This window comes from Drosophila sechellia, unplaced genomic scaffold (assembly GCF_004382195.2).
Source record: "Drosophila sechellia strain sech25 unplaced genomic scaffold, ASM438219v1 Y_07, whole genome shotgun sequence".
Taxonomy (NCBI): domain Eukaryota; kingdom Metazoa; phylum Arthropoda; class Insecta; order Diptera; family Drosophilidae; genus Drosophila; species Drosophila sechellia.
In genome coordinates, this window is record NW_022611366.1 from 250,797 (window position 1) to 276,682 (window position 25,886).

Sequence of the window (25,886 nt, forward strand, 5' to 3'; positions counted from 1 at the left end):
ATAGGGGAAGATCGCTCGCTAGAGGTAATTGAAAGCACCTCGTCTTCAGAGAAAAGGTGGTCAGAACTGGACATGTTTTTTTTTATTTATTTTATTTAAAATATGTATTATTTTTATTAAAAATAAAAAGAATATTGCGATAGTTGTGGTGGTATAAATACCCTTGATTTTTGATTTAATGTGTTCTCCAGTTTATCGTGTCTTTGATTTGAGTTTCCTCCTTCTCTTATAAAATTTCTCCAGGTGTTTTACTTTACTGGTGGAGGTACGGAGACAGAATGAGTTCTGTTCCGCATCCGCAATTTATTTTGCCTTTGATTACAGTGTGTGTAATATATAGAACAATTATTTGAAATTTCGAATTTTACATTGCATGGGGTGAGTTTGGGGCTTGGACATAGTTAGTATTTAATGTTAAGTTAGTATTTTTTTTTGTAGGCTTTAGATTATAGTCAAAGACATGGACTGGTTACATTATCGTCTTGCATGTTTTGTTTACATTAATAAAATGTAATGATTTTACGAAAAACATTGAAATTTAGCACTAACATTGTATAATTTGTTTCTTTTCAGATACCCCCGCCAGAAGGACGGAAGCATCGAGTCGCTGTGGAGCCTTAGGAGTCATTACAGGTGAGTTTTTGTTGCATTTTGGCAGTCGTCTATTGCGGCCGTTGGAAGTGGGCCGCTGGCAACAAGTGTGTCCGGCCGGAGTTGCAGGTGATTTGTTCTCGGTTTCAGCATCCCTCGCCGCCGTCATTTGGTGAGTATCAATTGTATCGTCAGTGGCAGTTTTATGCAATTGTTTGAGTATGTTGCAGATAGAATTGCCGTTCATCAGGAAGAGGAGTTGCGATGTGTTGCCCCACGCAGCTGTCATTGCATTTTTTGAGAGCTGCTGGCTATATGGTGGAGGAGTCGTCTCGTGGCAAAGAAGTCGTCAGAGAGGATTGTGGCTCGGTCTATCACCGAGAGAAGCCAGGTGCGCCGCATCTTGTGGCCCTGTCGCCAGGTGTGGCAGCTTGGGGCCGCCGGTTCGAGATTTGTTGCAGAGGGCCGCCGCGAAGAAATAGGCATGGAAATGGATGCAAAAATAGTGTTTGGTAAGTATTATATATGTTATCAGTTTTTTATGATTGCATTAATTTTTGTTTTTTCAGGTACGTTGAGTGGATTTTAATTTAAGGTAAGTATTATATTTGGGTATAAATGTTTATATAATTGCGTTTATTATTGTTTTTCAGGTACTTAAAGGAAGCTTGTCTGGGGTGAGTATTGAGTAGCTTTTATAATTGCGTTGATTTTGTTTTTGCTTTTCAGGTACGTTTTGTAGGAGCTGACTTGGATGATCTTTGTTATTGTGCAAATTGCAGCTGGAATGCCACGGTTTTGGAGTCATCAAGTTGTCAATTAGATAAGTATTATATTATAAATATATTTATCCCAGTAATAGCTAGTGTTCCCTTGTTTCAATAGTTGGAGTCCTAGAAGCTGGAGCTGCGTGCTTGTCGTCAGCAGGATGGAGCCGTTCACTAGCCTCTGCTACTTTGTCTGTCCGGTTTGTTATTATTTCTGTGTCCTTGAGTAATTTTTGTATCGCATTCTTATTTATTTTCCTTTCATTGCAGGTTAGGAGAGAATTAGTCGAGGATACAAAACTGAGGAGAAATATACAATTTAAGGACAAATTTTTCAGCATATTGATGTGGCATCTGTGCCACGCAAATGATCCTTATTTGTGCAATGGCGTCAGGAGATGGAGACGGCATCATAAAATTGTCAACTTTTTGTGTTTATAATCGCGAAAATTGGCGATTTTATTTTGCTTTTGCGGTGCCTGTCTCTTGTTGTCGGTTGCGTTGAAGGATTTACGTGCGTGGCGTCAGGATGATGGAATCGCATATCTGTATCTGCTTGTTTACCTCGCAAGTTTTACGTTTTTCTGTGAGTCCTTTATTAATTTTGCATCATATTCTTATTGATTTTCCTTTCTTTACAGGTTATCGGAAAATAATTGAACGTACCATACTGCGGAAAATTATGCATTTTAGAGACGGATTTTGAGACTTTTTAAAAAGTGGTGTCAGCTCCGCGCTAGTGATCCTTAAACGTGCAGTGGCATCAAGAGGTGGAGACGGCGTCGTAAAGTTGTCAATTTTTTGGGTTTATAATCGCGATAGCTGCCGGTTTTGTTTTTCTATTGTGGAGACCGCCTCTTCTTGTAGGTTGCATTGGATCACCATTAGGCTGTGGTCAAGGAGGTAAGAGCAATATTTGATTGTTTTGTTTAATTTTTTATTGGTTAATTGTTTTGTTTTCAGGTTTTAGCGTCAATTAATGTAGGCGCTCGTCGTTCTGGGATCGGCCCGTCTATTGCAGCGCAGCATGCAAGTAGGTTGTATCGGTGATAAGAGATACTACCAGGGACTGTGTGGCAAGAAGATTCAGGTAAGTGACGTTGTGCATAAATTGCTGCGGCGAGTCGCCTCTTATTCATCATGTTTCTGCCACACTAATCCTTTTCATATCGATCTACCGATTCGTCGATTATGTCCTGGTTGATTTTCCCCGCATCGTTTCGTCAGGATCAGCTAGAGTGCGTTGTCTTAGGCTTGTTCATCCGGATGCGTTGAGGTGAGAGTATTGTTTATGTTTTATTGCGATTATCTAATTGAATTTATATTCCAGGAAAGTTAGGCTGGGTCGAGGAAGGTGATGACCTTGCATGAGTTTGGGAGCAGACTGACGTGCGCTTTTCATCGGATATAGATGTCGTTAGAATAGATATAAAGAGATGTGGGTTTAAATGGATGTTTCCATGTCAAGATTGTAATCTCTTCCTTGTATGATTAAGGCCAATAAACTGTCAATTTTCTTCTCTAAATTGTCGACTCTTTTTGCTAGGTTTGAAGTGTGGTCGTCCGAGAAGCCTTTTTGTGAGTTAGGATTGGAGTTCCTTGGCGATTGCATGGCTTCATCTATGAGTCTTGACTTGAAGCTGGCTCTAGCAGCCCTGCTGGTGGTAGGAGGGCTGTCGTTGCTAAAATGTATGGGGTTTGGAGTACCTTTTTCAGGTTCCTGGTCATTTTCTTCGCTCCTTTGTTTTCGGAGCATGTCCTGATAATTTTCTAGGTGTCTTTGCGCTGGGTTGCTTGTCTTGGGTACTATTCTTGGCTTTGCATTGTTTTTTGAAGTTGTCCTACCCTTTTTGGGTATCTTGTTAGTGTTTCGTCGCCATTTATTCAGCCGCGTCTGAATGGCAGTGTCATGGGAGGAAAAACGTGGCCTTCTGTCATTCATATTTTGTCGGAAAGGATTAAACACCGACTTTCTGGCAGCCTCCTGGCGTGCTTCAGCAATTGATTTGCTCAGGATTGCTGAGCTGTGTGGCAGCCGTGGGGTGTTGTTGCGTGGGGGAGGGCCTTGACGTCTATAAAAGTTATTGGTTGCGTCTTTAATTGTTCGTATTTTATTTGTGTCAATGTTGTTTGCCGCAAGCTTTTGTTTTTTTTCAACTTTACTGGTGGAGGTACGGAGACAGAATGACTTCTGTTCCGCATCCACAATTTATTTTGCCTTTGATTACATTTTGTGCAATATATAGGTACAATTATTTGAATTTAGAATTTAACATTGCATGAGGTGAGTTGGGGATTTGGACATAGTTAGTATTTAATATTTAGTTAGTATTTTTTTTTTTTGCTTTAGGCTTAGATTATAGACAGAAACATGGACTGGTAACATTATCATCTTATATGTTTTGTTTACATTAATAATTTGTAGTAATTTTACAAAAAACATTGAAATTAGGTACTAATATTATACATTTTATTTCTTTTCAGGTACCCCCGCCAGAAGGACGGAAGCACCGAGTTGCTGGAGGCCTCAAGAGTCATTGGAGGTGAGTATTAGTTGTGATTTGGCAGGAAATTTGCTTCGGACGCTGGATGCGCGCCACTTGCCATATGTATGTCCGGAAAGCGTTGCAGGTAATTTATTGGTGGTAAGAATATGACGCGCCGCTGTCATTTGTTGGTTTTCTCTTCCACCCTCAGTGGTAGATGTTTGCGATTATTTATTTAGCTTGTTAAATTGCAGGTCAGCTTCGGCGGTCGTCGGGAAGAGGATGCCTGAAGAAAGGTCCGGAACAGCGGTCGTCACGTAGTTTTGGAGCTGCTGCCATTATTGTGGTGTGATCTGTCTCATTATGGCAGAGGAGTCTTTTTTTTTTACTTTGTAGGTGGAGGTACGGAGACAGAATGAATTCTGTTCCGCATCCACAATTTTATTTTGCCTTTGATTACAATAAATGCAATATGTAGGTACAATAATTTGAATTTTTAGAGTATAACATAGCATGGGGTGAGTTTGGGGCTGGACATAGATTAGTATTTAATGTTAAGTTAGTATTTTTCTTTGTAGGCTTTAGATTATAACAGTGACATGGGCTGGTAACATTATCATATGCTTGTTTTGTATACCTTTTTTTTTTTAAAATGAAATTATTTGCAATAAACATTAAAATTTTAGACTAACATTGTTTTATTTATTTCTTTTCAGGTACCCCCACCAGAAGGGCAGGAGCACCGCGTCGTTGAGGGCCTCAGGAGTCATCACAGGTAAGTTTTGTTGCATTTTGGCAGTGGTCTGTTGCGGCCACTGGAAGTGGGCCATTTGCAACAAGTATGTCCGGCCGGCGTTGCAGGTTAGTAGTTCTCGGTTTCAGCATCCCTCGCCGCGGTCGTTTGATTAAGGTAAGTTGTATCGTTAGTGGCAAGAATGTAATCCCACGAAGCTGTCATTGCGTTTATATAGAGCTGCTGGCATTATGATGGTGGAGTTCGTCTCGTTGTGGCAGAGAAGTCGTCAGTGAGGATTGTGGCTCGATCAATCACCGAATGAAGCCAGGTGCGCCGCGTCTTGTGGCCATATCGTCGGGATTGGCAGCTTGGGGCCGCCGGTTCGAGATTTGTTACAGAGGGCCGTCGTAACGTTATAGGCATGGAAATGGATGCAAAAATAGTATTTGGTAAGTATTATATATGTTATTTGTTTTTTATGATTGCGTTAATTTTTTGTTGTTTCAGGTACATTGAGTGGAAATTAAATTAAGGTAAGTATTATATTTGTGTATATTTGTTTATATGATTGCGTTTGTTATTGTTTTTCAGGTACTTAAAGGAAGCTTGTCTGGGGTGAGTATTGAGTATTTTTTATAATTGCGTTGATTTTGTTTTTGCTTTTCAGGTACGTTTTGTAAGAGCTGGTTTGGAGGACCTTTGTTATTGTGCAATTGCAGCTGGGATGCCGCAGATATGGAGTCATCAAGTTGCAATTAGATAAGTATTACATTTTAAATATAAATTTCCCAGTAATAGCTTGTGTACCCTTGTTTCAATAGTTGGAGTCTTTGAGGCTGGAGCTGCGTGCTTGTCGTCAGCAGGATGGAGCAGGCTAATAGTATCTGCTACTTTGTCTGTCCGGTTTGTTATTATTTATGTGTCCTTGGGTAATTTTTGTATCGCATTCTTATTTAATTTCCTTTCATTACAGGTTAGCGGAAAATTCGTTGAAGATACAGAACTGAGGAGAAATATGCAATTTAAGGACATGTTTTGCAGGATGTTGGTGTGGCATCTGCTCCACGCAATTGCTCTTTATTTATGCAATGGCGTCAGGAGATGGAGACGGCATCATAAAATTGTCGGTTTTTTGTATCTATAATCGCAAAAGTTGGCGATTTTTTTTTTTTTTTTTTTTTTTTGCTATAGTGAGGCCCGTCTCCTGATTTACGTGCGCATCATCGGCAGGATGAGGGCGAATTTTTGTATCTGCTGGATTGCCTGTCAGGTTTGCAATTTTCTGTGTCTTTGATTAATTTAGTATTATATTTTTATTAATTTTCCTTTCTTTATAGGTTGTCGGGAAGTCATTGAGAAAACGGTACTGCGGAGATTTATACAATTTGGAGACGGATTTTAATTCATTTTAATATGATGTTAGTTCCGGGATAGTGATCCTTGTGAGTGCAGTGGCATCAGGAGATGGAGACGGCGTTGTAAGGTTGTCAGTTTTTTGTGTTTATAATCGCGAAAGGTGGCGATTTTGTTTTTCTTTTGCGGAGCCGGTCTTCTCTTGATGGTTGTGTTGGATCACCAGTTGGCTCTGGTTATTGAGGTAAGTGCTTTATTTATTTGTTTTGTTTATTTTCTTATTGGTTAATTGATTTGTTTTCAGGTTTTAGCGTCAACTAATGTAGGCGCTCGTCGATCTGGAAGATTATCAGAGTAGCAGGAAGGATAGATTTTGCTGCTCCGCGCAAGGTGCCCTGATCGGAGCATAGGCAGCTTATATGGCCCGTCAATTGCAGCGCAGCACTGCAAGTAGATTGTATCGGTGATAAGGGATACTACCAGGGACTGTTTTTTTACATTTCAGGTGGAGGTACGGAGACAGAATGAATTCTGTTCCGCATCCACTACTTTATTTTGCCTTTGATTACATTTTATGCAATATATAGGTACAATAATTTGAATTTTGAGTTTAACATAGCTTGGGGTGAGTTTGGGGCTTGGACATAGTTAGTATAAATTATAGTTAGTATTTTTGTAGACTTGGATTTCAGACAATGACATGGATTGGTAACATTATTGACTTGCATGTTTAGTTTACATTTTTAAAATGAAATTAATTTACAATAAACATTAACATTTTAGGCTAACATTGCTTTATTTATTTCTTTTCAGGTACCTCCGCCAGAAGGACGGAAGCACCGAGTCGCTGGGAAGTCTCGGGAGTCATCACAGGTAAGTTTTGTTGTAAGTTGGCTGTGGTCAGTTGCGGCCGCTGGAAGCGAGTCACTTGCAACATGTTGCAGGTGATTTGTTCTCATCTGCGGCATCCAACGCAGCCGTCGTTTGGTGAAGATCCGTTATATCGTCAATGGCAGTTTTATGTAATTGTTTAATGAGTTCGTTTGTATTGCAGATGCATATTGCCGGTCGTCAGGAAGAGGAGTTGCGAGTTGTCCAACGCAGCCGTCAATGCGTTTTAATTGAGCTGCTGGCATTATGGTCGTGGAGTTCGTCTCGTGGCAGAGAAGTCGTCTGTGGGGATTGTAGTTCGGACAATCACCGAAGGGAGCCAGGTGCATCGCGTCTTGTGGCCATAGCTTCAGGATTGGTTGCTTGGGGCCGCCGGTTCGAGATTTGTTGCAGAGAGCCGCCGCAACGAGATTGCCATGGAAATGGATGTAAAAATAGAATTTGGTAAGTATAATATTTGTTGTTTGTTATTTGATGATTGCATTAATTTTTGTTGTTTCAGGTACATTGAGTGGAAATTAATTTAAGGTAAGTATTATATTTGTGTATATTTGTTTATATGGTAGCGTTTGTTATTGTTTTTCAGGTACTTAAGGAGGAAACTAGTCTTGGGTGAGTATTTATTGATTTAATAATTGCGTTGATTTTTGCTTTTCAGGTACGTTTTGTGAGGGCTAAGTTGGAGGCCCAGGTGCGCCGCGTCTTGTGGCCATATCGCCAGGAGTGGCAGCTTGGGCCGCCGGTTCGAGGTTTGTTGCAGAGGGCCGCCGCAACTAAATAGGCATGGAAATGGATGCAAGAATAGTATTTGGTAAGTATTATATATGCTATTTGTTAATTATGTTTGCATTAATTTTTGTTGTTTCAGGTGCATTGAGTGGAATTTAATTTAAGGTAAGTATTATTTTGGTGTATCTTTGTTTATATAGTAGCGTTTATTATTGTTTTTCAGGTACTTTAGGACGAAACTAGTCTTGGGAGTATTTATTGCTTTTATAATTGCGTTGATTTTTTGCTTTTCAGGTACGTTTTGTGAGGGCTAAGTTGGAGGCTCTTGTTATTGTGTTATTGCAGCTGGAATGCCGCAATTTTGGAGTCATCAAGTTTGCAATTAGATAAGTATTACATTTTAAATATAAATTTCCCAGTAATAGCTTGTGTTCCTTTGTTTCAATAGTTGATGTCTTTGAAGCTGGAGCTACGTGCTTGTCGTCAGCAGGATGGAGCTGTCCACTAGCATCTGCTACTTTGTCTGTCAGGTTTGTTATTATTTATGTGTCCTTGATTAATTTATGTATTGCATTCTTATTTGTTTTCCTTTCATTACAGGTTAGGAGAGAATTCTTTGAAGATACAGACTGAGGAAAATTATGCAATTTGGGGACTGATTTTGAAGCTTTATAAAATGTCGTTTTAATAGATATAAGTATTTGTAAATTTAATTGGATGTATCCATGTCAAGATTGTTGTCTCTTCCTTGAGTAATTAATGCCAATAAAATGTCGATTTTCTTTTCTAAATTGTCGACTCTAATTGCTAAATTTCTTGTGGGGTCGTCCGATGATCCTTTTTTTAAGAAATGATTGGAGTTTCTTGGCGATGGTGTGGCTACATCAATAACTCTTTGTATAATACTAGCTCTGGCAGCTCTGCTGGTGGTCGGAGGGCTGTCATTGCTAGCTTGCATGGGATTTGGAGTGCCTTTTTCAGGTTCCTTGTCATTCTCTTCGCTCCTTTGTTTTCGGAGCATGTCCTGGTAATTTTCTAGATGTCTTTGCGCTGGGTTGCTTGTCTTGGGTGCCATTCTTGGCTTTGCGTTGTTTTTAGAAATTGTCCTACCCTTTTTGGGTATCTTGTTAATGTTTCGGCGCCATTTATTCAGCCGGCTTTGAATGGCAGTGTCGTGGGAAGAAGAACGTGGCCTTCTGTCGTTCATATTTTGGCGGAAAGGATTTAACATCGACTTTCTGGCTGCCTCCTGGCGAGTTTCAGCGATTGATCTGTTCAGGATCGCTGAGCTGTGTGGCAGCCGTGGGGTATTATTGCGTGGAGGAGGGCCTTGACGTCTATAGAAGTTGTTAGTTGCGTCTTTAATTGTGCGTATTTTGTTTGTGTCAATGTTGTTGGCCGCAAGCTTTTGTTTTTCTGCCTTGTAAACGGGGCATCCCTTGTATGCACTAATGTGCTCTCCAGAGCAGTTGACGCAGGTAGCAGGGGTGGTTCTTGGCTTGGTGCAACAGGATGACAGGTGGTCGCCAGCGCATTTCATGCATCTTGGTGGCCTCATGCACGAGTTCTTGGCATGCCTGTAGCCCTGGCATCTGTAGCATTGGACCGGCTCCCGTGTCCTGTTTTTCCTTTCAATATCCACTTTTTGCCTTTTTACTTTGTAGGTGGAGGTACGGAGACAGAATGAATTCTGTTCCGCATCCACAACTTTATTTTGCCTTTGATTACAATAAATGCAATATGTAGGTACAATAATTTGAATTTTTGAGTTTAACATAGCATGGGGTGAGTTTTTGGGGCTTGGACATAGTTAGTTAGTATTAATTTTAAGTTAGTATTTTGTAGGCAAGGATTTCAGACATTGACATGATTGGTAACATTATCAGCTTGCATGTTTGTTTACATTTTTAAAATGAAATTATTTTGCAATAAAAATTAAAATTTTAGACTAACATTGTTTTATTTGTTTCTTTTCAGGTACCCCCATCAGAAGGACAGGAGCACCGCGTCGCAGAGAGCCTCAGGAGTCATCACAGGTAAGTTTTGTTGCATTTTGGCGGTGGTCTGTTGCGGCCGCTGGAAGTGGGCAACTTGCAACAAGTTGCAGGTGATTTATTCTCAGCTGCGTCATCCCACGCAGCCGTCGTTTGGTGAAGATCCGATTATATCGTCAATGGCAGCTTTATGCAATTGTTTAGTGAGTTTGTTTGTATTGCAGATGCGTATTGCCGGTCGTCAAGAAGAGTTGCGAAGAGTTGTCCAGCGCAGCCGTCATTGCGTTTTTATTGAGCTGCTGGCATTATGGTCGTGGAGTTCGTCTCGTGGCAGAGAAGTCGTCTGTGGGGATTGTAGTTCGGACAATCACCGAAGGAAGCCAGGTGCGTCGCGTCTTGTGGCCATAGCTTCAGGATTGGTTGCTTGGGGCCGCCGACTCGAGATTTGTTGCAGATAGCCGCCGCAACGAGATTGCCATGGAAATGGATGTAAAAATAGAAATTGGTAAGTATAATATTTGTTATTTGATGATTGCATTAATTTTTGTTGTTTCAGGTACATTGAGTGGAATTTAATTTAAGGTAAGTATTATAATTGTGTATATTTGTTTATATAACTGCGTTTGTTATTGTTTTTCAGGTACTTATGGGGGAAGCTAGTCTGGGGTGAATATTGCATTGCGTTTATAATTGCGTTGATTTTTTGCTTTTCAGGTACGTTTTGTAGGGGCTAAATTGGAGGCCCTTGTCATTGTGTTATTGCGGCTGAAGTGCCGCGATTTTGGAGTCATCAAGTTTGCAATTAGATAAGTATTATATTATACATATATATTTCCCAGTAATAGCTTGTGTTCCCTTGTTTCAATAGTTGGAGTCTTGGAAGCTGGAGCTGCATGCTTGACGTCAGCAGGATGGAGCCGTCTGTTATCGTCTGCTACTTTGTCTGTCCGGTTTGTTATTATTTATGTGTCCTTGAGTAGTTTTTGTATCGCATTCTTATTTATTTTCTTTTCGTTGCAGGTTAGGAGAGAATTCGTCGAAGATACAGAACTGATGAGAATAATACAATTTAAGGACAAGTTTTTTCAGCATATTGATGTGGCAGCTGCGCCACGCAAATGATCCTTATTTATGCTTTGGCATCAGGAGAAGGAGACGGCATCATAAAATTGTCAACTTTTTGTGTTTAAAATCGCGAAAGTTGGCGATTTAGTTTTGCTTTTGCGGTGCCTGTCTCATGATTTACGTGCGCATAGTCGGCAGGGTGAGGTCGCATTTTTTGTATCTGCTGGTTTGCCTGTCAGGTTTGCAATTTTCTGTGTGTCCTTGAATAATTTTGTATTATATTCTTATTAATTTTCCTTTCCTTACAGATTATCAGGAAATCATTGAAAATACAGTAATGAGGAAATTTATACAATTTGGATAAGGATTTTAATTCTTTTTAATATGATGTCGGCTCCGGGATAGTGATCCTTTTTTGTGCAGTGGCATCAGGAGGTGGACACGGCGTCTTAGGATTATTAATTTTTTGTGTTTATAATCGCGAAAATAGGCGATTTCGTTTTGTTTTTGCGACGCTCGCCACCTCTTGTCAGTTGCTTTAGATGTGGAACAGCAGTTGGTTGTGGTCAAGTAGGTAAGTGCATTTGATTGTTTTGTTTAGTTTGTTTATGGTTAATTGTTTTATTTTTAGGTTTTAGCGTCAGCTCTTGTAGGCGCTCTCGATCTGGATTTTGAAAGTAGCAGGAAGGATGGATTTTGCAGCTCCGCGCTGGGTGCCCTGGTCGAAGCGTAGGCAGCTTTTGTGGCCCGTCTTTTGCAGCGCTGCATTGCAGGTAGATTGCATCGGTGATGAGGGATACTGTCAGGGACCGTGTGGCGAGAAAGTTCAGGTAAGTGACGTTGTGCATGAATTGCTGCAGCGAGTCGCCTTTTATTCATCATGTTTCTGCCACGCTAATCCTTTTTATATCGATCTACCGATTTTTCTTTTATGTCCTGGTTGATTTTCTCCTCATCGTTTCTTCAGGATCAGCTGGAGTGCGTTTTCTTGGGCTTGTTCATCCGGGTGCGTTGAGGTGAGAGCATTGTTTAAATTTTATTGCTGTTATTTACTTGTATTTGTATTCCAGGAAAATTAAGCTGAGTCGAGGAAGGTGGTGACCGTGCACGAGTTTGGGAGCTGACTGGAGTGCGCTTTTCCATCGGATATAGATATCGTTAATATATTTATAAATAGATGTAGATTTAATTGGATGTGTCCATGTCCAGATTATTGTTTCTTCCTTGTATGATTAAGGCCATTAAAATGTCAATTTTCTTCTCTAAGTTGTCGACTCTATTTGCTAGGTTTGTTGTGTGGTCGTCCGAGAAGCCTTTTTGTATGTATGGATTGGAGTTTCTTGGCGATGGTGTGGCTACATCAATAACTCTTGGTTTGAAACTAGCTCTGGCAGCTCTGCTGGTGGTCGGAGGGCTGTCATTGCTAGCTTGCATGGGATTTGAGTTACCTTTTTCAGGTTCCTGGTCATTTTCTTCACTCCTTTGTTTTCGGAGCATGTCCTGGTAATTTTCCAGATGTCTTTGCGCTGGATTGCTTGTCCTGGATACCAGTCTTAGCTTTGCGTTGTGTTTTGAGGTTGTCCTACCCTTTTTGGGTATCTTGTTAATATTTCGGCGCCATTTATTCAGCCGGGTTTGAATGGCAGTGTCGTGGGAAGAAAAACGTGGCCTTCTGTCGTTCATATTTTGACGGAAGGGATTTAATACCGACTTTCTGGCAGCCTCCTGGCGGGCTTCAGCGATTGATCTGCTCAGGATTGCTGAGCTATGTGGTAGCCGAGGGGTGTTATTGCGTGGAGGAGGGCCCTGACGTCTATAAAAATTTTTAGTTGCGTCTTTAATTGTACGTATTTTGTTTGTGTCAATGTTGTTAGCCGCAAGCTTTTGTTTTTCTGCCTTGTAAACTGGGCATCCCTTGTATGCACTAATGTGCTCTCCAGAGCAGTTGACGCAGGTAGCAGGGGTGGTTCTTGGCTTGGTGCAACAGGATGACAGGTGGTCGCCAGCGCATTTCATGCATCTTGGTTCTTGGCATGCCTGAAGCCCTGGCATCTGTAGCACTGGACCGGCTCCCGTGTCCTGTTTTTCCTTTCAATATCCACTTTTTGTCCACCGATTTGTTTGAGTGAGATAATTTTGTCATGACTGCCGTCCTTGGCCATGACGATCTCCACTTCAAACATGCGCATGGGGCCGCCTGTAGCCGGATTCGTCATATTTCTGACGATGCGCGCGGTGAATCCGAGTGTCAGCAACTCCTTGACAATCCACGAGCATGGAGTGGAGTGGTGGAGATGTCTGATTACTATTCGGAAGCCCCTCTCAGACTTTGGCTCGTTAGTGAATAGAGGAAAGCCGTTTGCTATAAGGACATCTTTGATTTTGTGGAAGGCGGTCATGTCCTTGGCCTGAATCCTGATCCCGTTCCCTTCAGTTGCCCTGGTAGTGTAGCTGGAGACTCCTGCTGTATAGTTTAGCTTTTCCAGGAGCGGGACAATTTCTTTGACGTCGTCAACGAGTATGGGTGGCGCTCTGCAGCTTAGTGGCACGAGTTTCCAAGGTGGCAGCTCAGCATCTGTATTTTGAGGGGGTGCAGTCGTTGCGCTGCGTGCAGGAGCATTGGTGCTGCAGGGTAACGGCTGGTGTGAGAGTCGATTCCTAGTTTTGGATTCCTCATATACAGATTTGGCTGCCTTGCTTTGGAAAACGGGTGTGGTGAGGGGTGGGAAAATGCTGGGAGACTTGAAATTGGTGGTCACGCATAAACGTTTATTTGGCGTCTTAAAACTGGAGCAGTCCAGGTCGTCATTAGTCCTCTTGGCCGGGGTTTTCGTAGTTGGAGCCGGAACTGAAGGTGCCACAAAGATTGGACCTGTTCCAGCAACCACTTCCGAGAAACTCATGGGCTGCTCGTTTGGGCTCTTGGGCGGTGATTTAAATAAGTCCCGCTTGGCAGCAGGCCGACTAAGGGTGCGAGCTTTTGCTAAATTCCCCACAGTGGGCATGGATCTATTGTTGGGTAATTTTAATTTTAAATCGCCCTGAGCATCAGGGCGTAAAGAAGCACTCCTTTGGTGAGGGGAAATGCTTCTTTTCCCAGTATTTATGGAGAGATTGGTTGGTTTCTTGCTTAAACTAAGCTTAGAAGCAACCGGCTTGTGGTTAAAGATTGACCAGAAAGCATTGACAGTTGTACTAGGTCTTTCCTCCTGCTTGCTTTCGTTAATTTGTATAAGTGGTGGAGCAATTTCACCACTGTCAATATCATTGGCTTTGTTGAGTTTGGTTTTTGAATTGGCAAGCGCGGGAGATTTAGAGCAGCTTTCTAAATTTGTTTCGGTGGCTTTATTTATTTGCGTGTGTGTATCAGAAGGAGGGGAAGAGGCATAAAGTCCGATTTTGGTGGATGAGCTCAGATTTTTCTCTGAGCTGTCGGTGTGTGGGAGAGAGGGGAAATTTCCCATAGCGTCGCTCGGTTTGGCGCCTCTTAATTCTATGTCCGTATTAGTGGCTGCAGCTGCATTAGTGCAGGTCGCTGTGGTGGATGTGAACTCTCTTTGAGTAGCGTCGGTGTTTGTGGGTGCGGTTGTATTTGTGTGAGTCGTTGAGGGGAGTGAATTTCGCTTATGTGTTTGTGAAGAGAATGGAGGAGAAGAAGGCGATTTCCCCTTCGAGATGCTGCTTTTGGCGCCAACATTGGCTGCAGCAGTATTGGTAATCGAGAGGGGGTCTCTTTGGGCATTTTTGGCATTTATATTCTCTTTCATATTTAGAGAAAGGGAATTAAAGAAATTCATGGCTACCCAAGAAGAGTTAATTGGGCTTTTCTTTTGTTTTAAAGGCAATTTCTTCTGGTTAATATTGGTCGTTTTAACCAGGGAATTGCCAGACCCGTGAGACATAAGCGAAATATTTACGTGAATAGGGGAAGATCGCTCGCTAGAGGTAATTGAAAGTACCTCGTCTTCAGAGAAAAGGTGGTCAGAACTGGACATTTTTGATTTTTATTATATTTAAAAATTTAGGCGATAATTATAGTGGTATAAATACCCTGGATCTTTTTTTAAATGTGTTCTCCAGTTTTATCGTTTCCTTGCTTTCGAATTTCTCCTTCTCTTCTAAGATTTCTCCGGGTGTGCTTTCTTCCTTTCTCTCGGCGTTTCTTCTCCTTCATTCCTTTGGTTGAAGAGGCGTCTTTTCGCGGTTGCACAATTACTGTTTTATTGTTCGTTTTCGTTAGACCACTGAATGTTAATTGTTGTCGCGGTTTATTACTTTGCAACCGGAAGACAATTTATAACAAATAATATGTCTATTGACGAAACGAATTTAGTTAACTTTGCGCGTGAGAGTAAAAGGCAGGCGAAGCGCGTTTGTTTTAATTAAATAATTTAATTTAATTGCTTATTGATTTATTTATTTAATTTATTTTATTTATTTATTTAAATTATTTTATTTAATTTTTCCCTTTTAATTTTTTTTTTTTTTACTTTGTAGGTTTTTTTTTTTTTTTTTTTTTTTTTTTTTTTTTACTTTGTAGGTGGAGGTACGGAGACAGAATGAATTCTGTTCCGCATCCACAATTTTATTTTGCCTTTGATTACAATAAATGCAATATGTAGGTACAATAATTTGAATTTTTAGAGTATAACATAGCATGGGGTGAGTTTGGGGCTGGACATAGATTAGTATTTAATGTTAAGTTAGTATTTTTCTTTGTAGGCTTTAGATTATAACAGTGACATGGGCTGGTAACATTATCATATGCTTGTTTTGTATACATTTTTTTTAAAATGAAATTATTTGCAATAAACATTAAAATTTTAGACTAACATTGTTTTATTTATTTCTTTTCAGGTACCCCCACCAGAAGGGCAGGAGCACCGCGTCGTTGAGGGCCTCAGGAGTCATCACAGGTAAGTTTTGTTGCATTTTGGCAGTGGTCTGTTGCGGCCACTGGAAGTGGGCCATTTGCAACAAGTATGTCCGGCCGGCGTTGCAGGTTAGTAGTTCTCGGTTTCAGCATCCCTCGCCGCGGTCGTTTGATTAAGGTAAGTTGTATCGTTAGTGGCAAGAATGTAATCCCACGAAGCTGTCATTGCGTTTATATAGAGCTGCTGGCATTATGATGGTGGAGTTCGTCTCGTTGTGGCAGAGAAGTCGTCAGTGAGGATTGTGGCTCGATCAATCACCGAATGAAGCCAGGTGCGCCGCGTCTTGTGGCCATATCGTCGGGATTGGCAACTTGGGGCCGCCGGTTCGAGATTTGTTACAGAGGGCCGTCGTAACGTTATAGGCATGGAAATGGATGCAAAAATAGTATTTGGTAAGTATTATATATGTTATTTGTTTTTTATGATTGCGTTAATTTTTGTTGTTTCAGGTACATTGAGTGGAAATTAAATTAAGGTAAGTATTATATTTGTGTATATTTGTTTATATGATTGCGTTTGTTATTGTTTTTCAGGTACTTAAAGGAAGCTTGTCTGGGGTGAGTATTGAGTATTTTTTATAATTGCGTTGATTTTGTTTTTGCTTTTCAGGTACGTTTTGTAAGAGCTGGTTTGGAGGACCTTTGTTATTGTGCAATTGCAGCTGGGATGCCGCAGATATGGAGTCATCAAGTTGCAATTAGATAAGTATTACATTTTAAATATAAATTTCCCAGTAATAGCTTGTGTACCCTTGTTTCAATAGTTGGAGTCTTTGAGGCTGGAGCTGCGTGCTTGTCGTCAGCAGGATGGAGCAGGCTAATAGTATCTGCTACTTTGTCTGTCCGGTTTGTTATTATTTATGTGTCCTTGGGTAATTTTTGTATCGCATTCTTATTTAATTTCCTTTCATTACAGGTTAGCGGAAAATTCGTTGAAGATACAGAACTGAGGAGAAATATGCAATTTAAGGACATGTTTTGCAGGATGTTGGTGTGGCATCTGCTCCACGCAATTGCTCTTTATTTATGCAATGGCGTCAGGAGATGGAGACGGCATCATAAAATTGTCGGTTTTTTGTATCTATAATCGCAAAAGTTGGCGATTTTGTTTTGCTATAGTGAGGCCCGTCTCCTGATTTACGTGCGCATCATCGGCAGGATGAGGGCGAATTTTTGTATCTGCTGGATTGCCTGTCAGGTTTGCAATTTTCTGTGTCTTTGATTAATTTAGTATTATATTTTTATTAATTTTCCTTTCTTTATAGGTTGTCGGGAAGTCATTGAGAAAACGGTACTGCGGAGATTTATACAATTTGGAGACGGATTTTAATTCATTTTAATATGATGTTAGTTCCGGGATAGTGATCCTTGTGAGTGCAGTGGCATCAGGAGATGGAGACGGCGTTGTAAGGTTGTCAGTTTTTTGTGTTTATAATCGCGAATGGTGGCGATTTTGTTTTTATTTTGCGGAGCCGGTCTTCTCTTGATGGTTGTGTTGGATCACCAGTTGGCTCTGGTTATTGAGGTAAGTGCTTTATTTATTTGTTTTGTTTATTTTCTTATTGGTTAATTGATTTGTTTTCAGGTTTTAGCGTCAACTAATGTAGGCGCTCGTCGATCTGGAAGATTATCAGAGTAGCAGGAAGGATAGATTTTGCTGCTCCGCGCAAGGTGCCCTGATCGGAGCATAGGCAGCTTATATGGTCCGTCAATTGCAGCGCAGCACTGCAAGTAGATTGTATCGGTGATAAGGGTTTACTTTGTAGGTGGAGGTACGGAGACAGAATGAATTCTGTTCCGCATCCACAATTTATTTTGCCTTTGATTACATTTATGCAATATGTAGGTACAATTATTTGAATTTAGAGTTTAACATTGCATGGGGTGAGTTTGGGGCTTGGACATAGTTAGTATTAATGTAGTATTTTGTTAGTTTAAATTTCAACAGTAACATGGACTGGTAACATTTTAAAATTTGCATGGTTTGTTTACATTTAACAATTGGATTATTTTACAATAGATTTTGCAATTTTGACTATCATTGTTGTTTAATTTATTTATTTTCAGGTACCCCTGCCAGAAGGACAGGAGCGCCGAGTCGTTGGAATCGTCAGGAGTCATCACGGGCAGGCGCCTGTAGTGTGTTGGCTGTGATTTGTTGTGGCCGCTGGAGGAGCGCCGCTTGCAACGAGCTCGTCCCGGTCGGTGTTGCAAGCAGTTGCATAAGTTTTGAAGAAGCTAGAATCCCGCGCAGCCGTCATTGGGATGTAATGGAGCTGCTGTCAACATGGTGGTGGAAACGAAGGTTGCACGGTGCGCCGCGTCCTGTGGCCATTGCGTCGGGACTGGCAGCTAGGAGCTTCCAGATCAGGAAAAGTTGCCGAGGACCGCCGCATCGGAAGAGGTCATGGTGTTTCAGGATGTTCCGGGTCAAGGATTGTTGTCGGGGACCGTAGCAGCGATTTGGGCCATGGAATTGAATGTAAAGATAAATTTTAGGTAAGTATTACATTTGTTAATTGTTTTTGTGGTTTCATTGGTTTTCTTTTGTATTTTTCAGGGGCCCAGGCTGAACGATATTTGGAGGTAAGTATTATGTTTGTATTTGTTTATTTATATAGTTGTATTAATTATTGTTATTCAGGTGTGTTTTTTTTTAGGTAGGCTGTTCTGAAGGTGGGTATTATGTTTGTTTTTAAATTGTATTAAATTTTTGTTTTTGTTTTGTTTTCAGGTGCGTTTGTAGCAGCTAATTTAGAGGCCGTCGTAGCTGTGATGCCGTGGTTTTTGGGTTCTTCAAGCTTGCGATTAATATGGAGGTGAGTATTAAATTTGTTGTTATAATTGCATTAATAAGTTTGTAATTATAATTGCATTAATATTTGTTTTTGTTTTCAGGTACATTTGTTGCAGCTTTTATTGAGGCCGTCGCAGCTGAGATCCCGTGGTTTTGAGTTCTTCACGTTTGAGATTAATCTGGAGGTAAGTATTGTGTTTGTTATTATAATTGCTTTAATATTTGTTTAAGTTTTCAGGTACGTTTGTAGCAGCTGATATTAAAGCCGTCGCAGCTGGTATGCCAAGGTTTGCGATTAATCTAGAGGTAAGTATTGTGTTTATTATTTTAATTTCATTAATATTTATTTTTGTTTTCAGGTACCAGTTTGCGATTAGTCTGGAGGTAAGTATTAAGTTTGTAGTTATAATTGCATTAATATTTGTTTTAGTTTTCAGGTACGTTTGTAGCAGCTAATATTAAGGCCATCGCTGCTGGAATGCAATGGTTTTGGATTCTACAAGTTTGCGATTAATCTGGAGGTAAGTATTATGTTTGTTTTTATAATTTCATTAATATTGGTTTATGTTTTGTAGTAGTTTGTAGTTATAATTGCATTAATATTTGTTTTAGTTTTCAGGTACGTTTGTAGCAGCTAATATTAAGGCCATCGCTGCTGGAATGCAATGGTTTTGGATTCTACAAGTTTGCGATTAATCTGGAGGTAAGTATTATGTTTGTTTTTATAATTTCATTAATATTGATTTATGTTTTCAGGTGCGTTGGTTGCAGCTAATGTTATTTCCGTTGATTATAGTTTGTAGCTTGTATCTTAATAAATTAGGGATTAATTGTAAATAAATGTATTTTGGTTTTAATTGCTTTTATTAATTTGTGAAGACTGTTTATTTTGGTCAGCTTCGGGTTCGTAGTCTGGGATTACTATTTTGATTACAGTGGTTTTTTTTTTTTTTTTTTTTTTTTTTTTTTTTATTTTCAACGTCTGGTGGCGTTGTCATTTTATTGTCCTCTGATTTTTGCTTAAAAATATATAGTGACAATTTGTGGCAAATTACATTTTCGGATTTTTTGGCTGCAGATATGCATGCCATAGATTAAAGTAATAATTTATCATTAAAAATTGCGGGAGACATTTTTGAAATTACTTGGCGGCTGTCTTGCGCGCCATGGTTCTAGTGTGGAATTTAAATTTAAATATTACATTAGGATATAGCATATGGAATAGAAGTAGTTATGGTAAGTAAATTTTAATAATTGTTTAACAATGATGAGTCTCTAACTGGTGGCGGTGAATTACATTAATTTATAATTTAAATTTGAAGGAGAACATTTTTGAAATATTTGTCGGTAGTTTTATGCGCGCCATGTTTTTGAAATATTTGTCGGTAGTTTTTGCGCGCCATGTTTTTGAAATATTTGGCGGCAGTTTTTTGCGCGCCATGGTTCTAAAGTGGTATTTAAGTTTGAATATTACGTTACTTAGGAAATAGCTTATGGAATAGGAGAAAATAGTTAAGGTAAGTAATTTTAAGATAAAGTTTAACGATGATTTGGTATCCAGCGATGAGACTATAACAGAAGGCAGCGAGGATGAGCAGTTGCTGTCGTCAGATGATATGGATAGAACCGATGCCCATCCTCCGCTTTGGTTCACGTTCTGGCCGTCCATTAGTTGTTGTTGTTGCTGCTGGATTCACTTGTAGTTACTATTACGCGCGCGCCTCTGTCGGTTTTATGATCTCAACTGACTTGCAAATTTGGGCTAGGCGCGAAGGCAGGCTTTTTCGATAGTCAGAAGGCGCGGCGGGATATCGATATGCTACCAATTAATTTGTCGTCAGCCTATCGACTATCGGGCAGAAATACTGGAAATGTTCAGGTTAGTATTTTCGGAATTCCAGTATTTTTCACCGCGCTTGTCAGTGTCAATGGCATATGCAGGCAAGGGTCTCACTTCAAGCGGAAACGAGGCAGAAAAATTGTGTATGTATTTCTTATTGTAATATTTAATTTTTCTGCGCATTGCCCAATAGTAAAACCTGTTTCTGCTTTCAGTGGTGCTGATAACGTAGATGCTGCGGAGATGTCGGTGTGCTGCAATCATCGGTCGGCGTGGCCCGTCGACTTTGGTGCACGCACAACCTTTTGAGGAAAAAGTGAGCCGCAGTCAGCGTCATCTATAGGCTTCAGTTTGTCTGTGTGTATACGTGAGTACAGTCTGTGTGATGTTCCAATTTGAGCCGAGTCTCATGTTTGTATCTTTTTGAAAATTGCAGGTCCATTTCAACTGAGCAAGAAATTGCCATTAGGAGACTGCAGACAAACATTTCCTGCTGCTGCCGCCACTGTTGCTGACGTCTATAACTGCGCATACATAGTCCGCTGCCGTTGCTGCTATCCTGGCGCAGGTCAGGTGGGCAGAACAGGGCCGATTCCATCTTGTGGCCGTCCACCGGGCAGATAATCGTCATAATCTCCATCGCGCAGGCCCATGTGACTGGCCAACGACCTGGCGAGAAATACGGGCTCCGGAAAGTGCCAATTGGATTGTTCCGTGAGGTCATTTCCTGCTACTGCTGCCGCTGTTGTTGTTGTTGCTGCTGCTGGTGAGTGTGTCGCCGCCTAGTTCATTTCGATATAACCGATGCTTCAATTTTTCAGGGTGAAATCAGCCGCCAATTTAGGTGTACGAAGAAAAGCCAGGGCCAACATGAGTCGAGTCCTGGAATGCATGCAATTTGGCTATTGCTGCAATGAGATCTCTCTGCTGCTGCCGCCACCGTTGCTAACGCTGTTGCTGATGGATGTGTCGAAGCCTAATGGATCTGCATATATGAGGGCTATTAGCAGTGCCGCCGCTCGCACCCAAGAGACGCCTCTGTTGCTGCTGCTGTTCCGAGAAATGGATGCGCCGCCGTTTCTATAAGAAAGTTGTCGGGCTTCTGTTGTTGCTGTTTCTGGTCTTGCTGCTGCTGTTTCTGTTGACGCTGCCATGGTAGTTTAGGCTTTTGTTGGTCTCGTGCTCCTACTAATAATCTCTTCTTTCAGGGAGGAGACGCTAGTGAGGCGCCAGATGCAGTCCCGCGTCTTCAAAAAGAGAAGGCCGGCTTGCCAGGAGCGCTGACACTGCTACCACTGCTTTGTGTCCCCAGCTGCTTCTACTGGAGAGGAAATACCCAAAGTGCTGCTCCAACCATAAGATTTCCGACGACTTGCCGCTGCATAAGCATCCACTGGCGGATACTCTGGTACTAGGCGCTCCAGTATCCTAAATCAGGACTTCCTTAGTCTGTCCTGACGTCTGTCCCGTCAGTCCTGATGCGGTCATCCTATCAGTGGCGGGCGGGAAAGCATGCGCCGCAGTCCAGTGTCATATACAGGAAAAAGCCGGTTGTCCAGGAGAGCAATTTTTATACCCTAGCTTGAGGGAGAAAAGGAAATTAATCCATTCTTCTTTTTTCTTCCAGGGCGAAACATCAGAGGCCAAGCGAGGAGTCTGGTCGTCGGAATGTTGTCAAATGGAAAATGCTGCATCCAATTAAGTGCTGCTGCTGCCAATATTGCTGTTATTGCTGCTGCTGGAGTTGGTGTGGCCGCCTCAAGGTACCGCTACCTGTTGAAGAAATGTTGCCACTGTCGTCATTCCGAGGATTGCATGCGCCGCTGTTGCTGCATTTCCAAACTGTTGCCACCGGGGGATGGACTGCGCGTGGCTGCCATGTTGCTGGTGACGCCCATGTCCAGGCCCGCTGCCGTCTCCTGCCCAATCAGTCCAGGCAGTCCCTGTGGACGCATACCGCCACTCGGCATCACATCGCCAAAGGACCGATTCTGGGATTTACTCGGCCAAGCATAGGCCGCCGATCCCGATGCCGCTGCCGTTGCTGCTACTGCTGCCGCTGGGGAAAGACCACGCCACGAGCTGAAGCAACCTCTCCTAAAAAACGCCGAATTTGCAACGCCGTCGCTGAGCTCGGAGCTGAGAGCGTCACATTGGAGTTGGACCTTCAGATTTCAGGAACTTCAGCTCCCTCTTTCAGGGCCTACAGGAGTGGTGGGTGTGGCCAGCGAGCTGTTCAGCACACCGCTTGGTCTCTGCCGCCATTGTTGCTGGCCTTGCTGCTGTTGTTGTTGCTGCCTTGGTGAGCTAGAGCGCCCGATGCGCTGTTGTTTTTACTGTAGAGGTTTGGTGATTTAGTTTATTAGAAAAAAGAAAGAAAACTAAGACATATTATCTTTCTTTTAGGTTGGAGCGCCGGTGTGGCGTCCATTACAGCAGCAGATGGATCCATCAGGAGCCGATGAGTCACAGATCCCTCGGTTGGAAAGGAGAGATGGATTTTAATCACGCCCGGAGAGAAGATTTATATAAGCAGCCATCCAGCCATCGTAATTTTGTTGTCCAGTAGGTGTTTAGTTAAGTTAATTTTACCATTATATCTATAAGCGCATTTCCCTTTTTTATGTAACCTGTAAATTAGCCTTTAGCCTTTTTGTATTTCTTTCATTTCTTTTCAATATTTTTTGCCACCCCTTCCGCAGTTTAGTTATTTCTGCCTTCTGCACCTACCCTGGTTTGTTTTGATTTAATTTTTGTCCCCTTCGTAGTCAGGTAGGATTATTCGTTGTACATTTAATGGTTGCCCTCTAAATCTTTCTATAACTTCCTGCCTGGTTAGGTCGCCATTTCTATATTGTTTATTACATCGGTTTATTTCCGATTCACACCATCTATCTGGAGGCCACTTTTCGTTTTCCCTTTCTTTTCTTTCCCTCTCTTTCCTGTTTTTTTTATTCTTATGAGCTCTTTCTCCTCTTCCTCCAGTCTTAGCAGAGTAGGGAGTTCAGTTAGATGCGTTTGTCTTATTTTCTCTCTCTCCGCTTCGCTTCTTTAAGGTTCTGCAGTCGTCTAGATCTGGGATTTTTAAGAGTTTAGGTGAGAGAGTCAGTCCAATCTGTTTTAGGGTGATGTGGTCCCTTGTCATTTTCAAGTATCTCTGCCTACTTCTTTCTAGTCTATTCGGGATATAGTGCCTAGAGAATATCCTGCGAACAACTATGTTTGGGTGCGATTTTTGTAGTTTCTGAGAACCTATGGACAGCCTGTTGTTGATAGAACTCTTCTACTGTTTTGACACAAAAACGGTCCCTTATAGTTTTGGTTTTTCGTGTATCTTCCGGCCTCTGAATATGTCCCTCATTTTCTTGTTTTCCTCAACTTGGAGCCGTCTTATCTGTGCATCTGTCACAAGAGGACCCCATGCTGCTATGGCATACTGCCATATTGGCGATAGAACTGATTTGAGGATCAGCATCTTAGTATTAGTAGGGATTTTTTTTTTTTTACATTTCAGGTGGAGGTACGGAGACAGAATGAATTCTGTTCCGCATCCACTACTTTATTTTACCTTTGATTACATTTTATGCAATATATAGGTACAATAATTAGAATTTTGGAGTTTAACATAGCTTGGGGTGAGTTTGGGGCTTGGACATAAGTAGTATTAAGTTATAGTTAGTATTTTTATAGACTTGGATTTCAGACAATGACATGGATTGGGTAACATTATTGACTTGCATGTTTTGTTTACATTTTTAAAATGATTTTATTTTACAATAAACATTAAAATTTTAGGCTAAGATTGTTTTATTTATTTCTTTTTCAGGTACCCCGCCAGAAGGACGGAAGCACCGAGTCGCTGGGAAGTCTCAGGAGTCATCACAGGTAAGATTTGTTGGATTTTTTGCAGTGGTCTGTTTGCGGCCGCTGGAAGTGGGCCACTTGCAACAAATATGTCCGCCGGTGTTGCAGGTTATTTGTACTCGTTTCAGCATCCCTCGCCGCGGTCGTTTAGTTTAGTGAAGGTAAGTTGTATCGTCAGTGGCATGAATATAATCCCACGCAGCTGTCATTGCGTTTTTGTAGAGCTGCTGGCATTATGATGGTGGAGTTCGTCTCGTGAAGTCGTCAGTGAGGATTGTAGCTCGGTCTATCACCGAGAGAAGCCATATGCGCCGCATCTTGTGGCCGTATCGCCAGGAGTGGCAGCTTGGGGCCGCCGGTTCGAGGTTTGTTGCAGAGGGCCGCCGAACGAAATAGGCATGGAAATGGATGCAAAAATAGTATTTGGTAAGTATTATATATGTTATTTGTTTTTTATGATTGCATTAATTTTTTTTGTAGTTTCAGGTACATTGAGTGGGATTTAATTTAAGGTAAGTACTATATTGGTGTATATTTGTTTAATATAGTAGCGTTTATTATTGTTTTTCAGGTACTTTAGGAGGAAACTAGTCTTGGGAGTATTTATTGCTTTTATAATTGCGTTGATTTTTTGATTTTTCAGGTACGTTTTGTGAGGGCTAAGTTGGAGGCCCTTGTTATTGGTGTTATTGCAGCTGGAATGCCGCAATTTTGGAGTAACAAGTTTGCAATTAGATAAGTATTACATTTTAAATATAAATTTCCCAGTAATAGCTTGTGTTCCTTTGTTTCAATAGTTGGAATCTTTGAAGCTGGAGCTGCGTGCTTGTCATCAGCAGGATGGAGCTGTCCACTAGCATCTGCTACTTTGTCTGTCCGGTTTGTTATTATTTATGTGTCCTTGATTATTTATGTATTGCATTCTTATTTGTTTTCCTTTCATTACAGGTTAGGAAGGAATTCTTTGAAGATACACCCTGAGGAAAATTATGCAATTTGGGGACAGATTTTGAAGCTTTTAAATGTGGTGTCAGCTCCGCGCTAGTGATCCTAATTAGTGCAATGGCATCAGGAGGTGGAGACGGCGTCTTAGGATTATTAATTTTTAGTGTTTATAGTCGCGAAAAAGTGGCGATTTCATTATGTTTTTTGCGAAGCCCGCCTCCTCTTGTCGGTTGCGTTAGATGTGGATCAGCAGTTGGCTGTGGTCAAGTAGGTAAGTGCATTTGATTGTTGTTTAATTTGTTAATGATTAATTGTTTTTTTATTTTTAGGTTTTTAGCGTCAGTTCTTGTAGGCGCTCGTCAGTCTGAGTTTTGAGAGAGTTTGGAGGCAGACAGAAGTGCGCTTTTTCATCAGATTAAGATGTCGTTTTAATAGATATAAGTATTTGTAATTTAATTGGATGTATCCATGTCAAGATTGTTGTCTCTTCCTTGAGTAATTAATGCCAATAAAATGTCGATTTTCTTTTCTAAATTGTCGACTCTATTTGCTAAGTTTCTTGTGGGATCGTCCGATAATCCTTTTTTGTAGGAAATGATTGGAGTTTTTCTTGGCGATGGTGTGGGCTACATCATAACTCTTGGTTTAAAACTAGCTCTGGCAGCTCTGCTGGTGGTCGGAGGGCTGTCATTGATAGCTTGGCTGGGATTTGAGTTACCTTTTTCAGGTTCCTGGTCATTTTCTTCACTCCTTTGTTTTCGGAGCATGTCCTGGTAATTTTCCAGATGCCTTTGCGGCTGGACTGCTTGTCTTGGATACCAGTCTTGGCTTTGCATTGTTTTTTGAAGTTTTCCTACCCTTTTTGGGTATATTGTTTGAGTTTCGGCGCCATTTA

At 41.2% G+C, this 25,886-nt stretch overlaps 8 long non-coding RNA genes across 9 annotated transcripts; all 8 read left to right on the forward strand.

The window, feature by feature from the left end:
* The first annotated feature begins 1,758 nt into the window (after positions 1-1,758).
* LOC116803400 lies at positions 1,759-2,884 on the forward strand. Its single transcript, XR_004363607.1, has 2 exons — positions 1,759-2,634; positions 2,689-2,884. It is a non-coding gene; the product is annotated as an uncharacterized LOC116803400 (long non-coding RNA).
* Positions 2,885-4,592: 1,708 nt separating this feature from the next.
* Positions 4,593-5,186, forward strand: LOC116803390. The gene is made up of 3 exons (XR_004363591.1): positions 4,593-5,029; positions 5,088-5,113; positions 5,172-5,186. It is a non-coding gene; the product is annotated as an uncharacterized LOC116803390 (long non-coding RNA).
* Positions 5,187-5,760: 574 nt separating this feature from the next.
* Positions 5,761-6,415, forward strand: LOC116803391. The gene is made up of 3 exons (XR_004363592.1): positions 5,761-5,850; positions 5,918-6,177; positions 6,238-6,415. It is a non-coding gene; the product is annotated as an uncharacterized LOC116803391 (long non-coding RNA).
* Positions 6,416-7,251: 836 nt separating this feature from the next.
* On the forward strand, positions 7,252-7,514 carry LOC116803395. Its single transcript, XR_004363601.1, has 3 exons — positions 7,252-7,268; positions 7,327-7,352; positions 7,411-7,514. It is a non-coding gene; the product is annotated as an uncharacterized LOC116803395 (long non-coding RNA).
* A 3,533-nt stretch (positions 7,515-11,047) lies between these two features.
* On the forward strand, positions 11,048-11,818 carry LOC116803389. Of its 2 annotated transcripts, XR_004363590.1 has the most exons (4): positions 11,048-11,186; positions 11,244-11,442; positions 11,580-11,628; positions 11,683-11,818. It is a non-coding gene; the product is annotated as an uncharacterized LOC116803389 (long non-coding RNA). The 2 variants fall into 2 exon arrangements; XR_004363589.1 differs by having other exon boundaries at positions 11,048-11,442.
* A 3,683-nt stretch (positions 11,819-15,501) lies between these two features.
* Positions 15,502-16,094, forward strand: LOC116803392. The gene is made up of 3 exons (XR_004363593.1): positions 15,502-15,938; positions 15,996-16,021; positions 16,080-16,094. It is a non-coding gene; the product is annotated as an uncharacterized LOC116803392 (long non-coding RNA).
* Positions 16,095-18,821: 2,727 nt separating this feature from the next.
* LOC116803397 lies at positions 18,822-19,199 on the forward strand. Its single transcript, XR_004363603.1, has 2 exons — positions 18,822-18,863; positions 19,099-19,199. It is a non-coding gene; the product is annotated as an uncharacterized LOC116803397 (long non-coding RNA).
* Positions 19,200-22,285: 3,086 nt separating this feature from the next.
* Positions 22,286-22,840, forward strand: LOC116803396. The gene is made up of 2 exons (XR_004363602.1): positions 22,286-22,526; positions 22,589-22,840. It is a non-coding gene; the product is annotated as an uncharacterized LOC116803396 (long non-coding RNA).
* Positions 22,841-25,886: the final 3,046 nt, after the last annotated feature.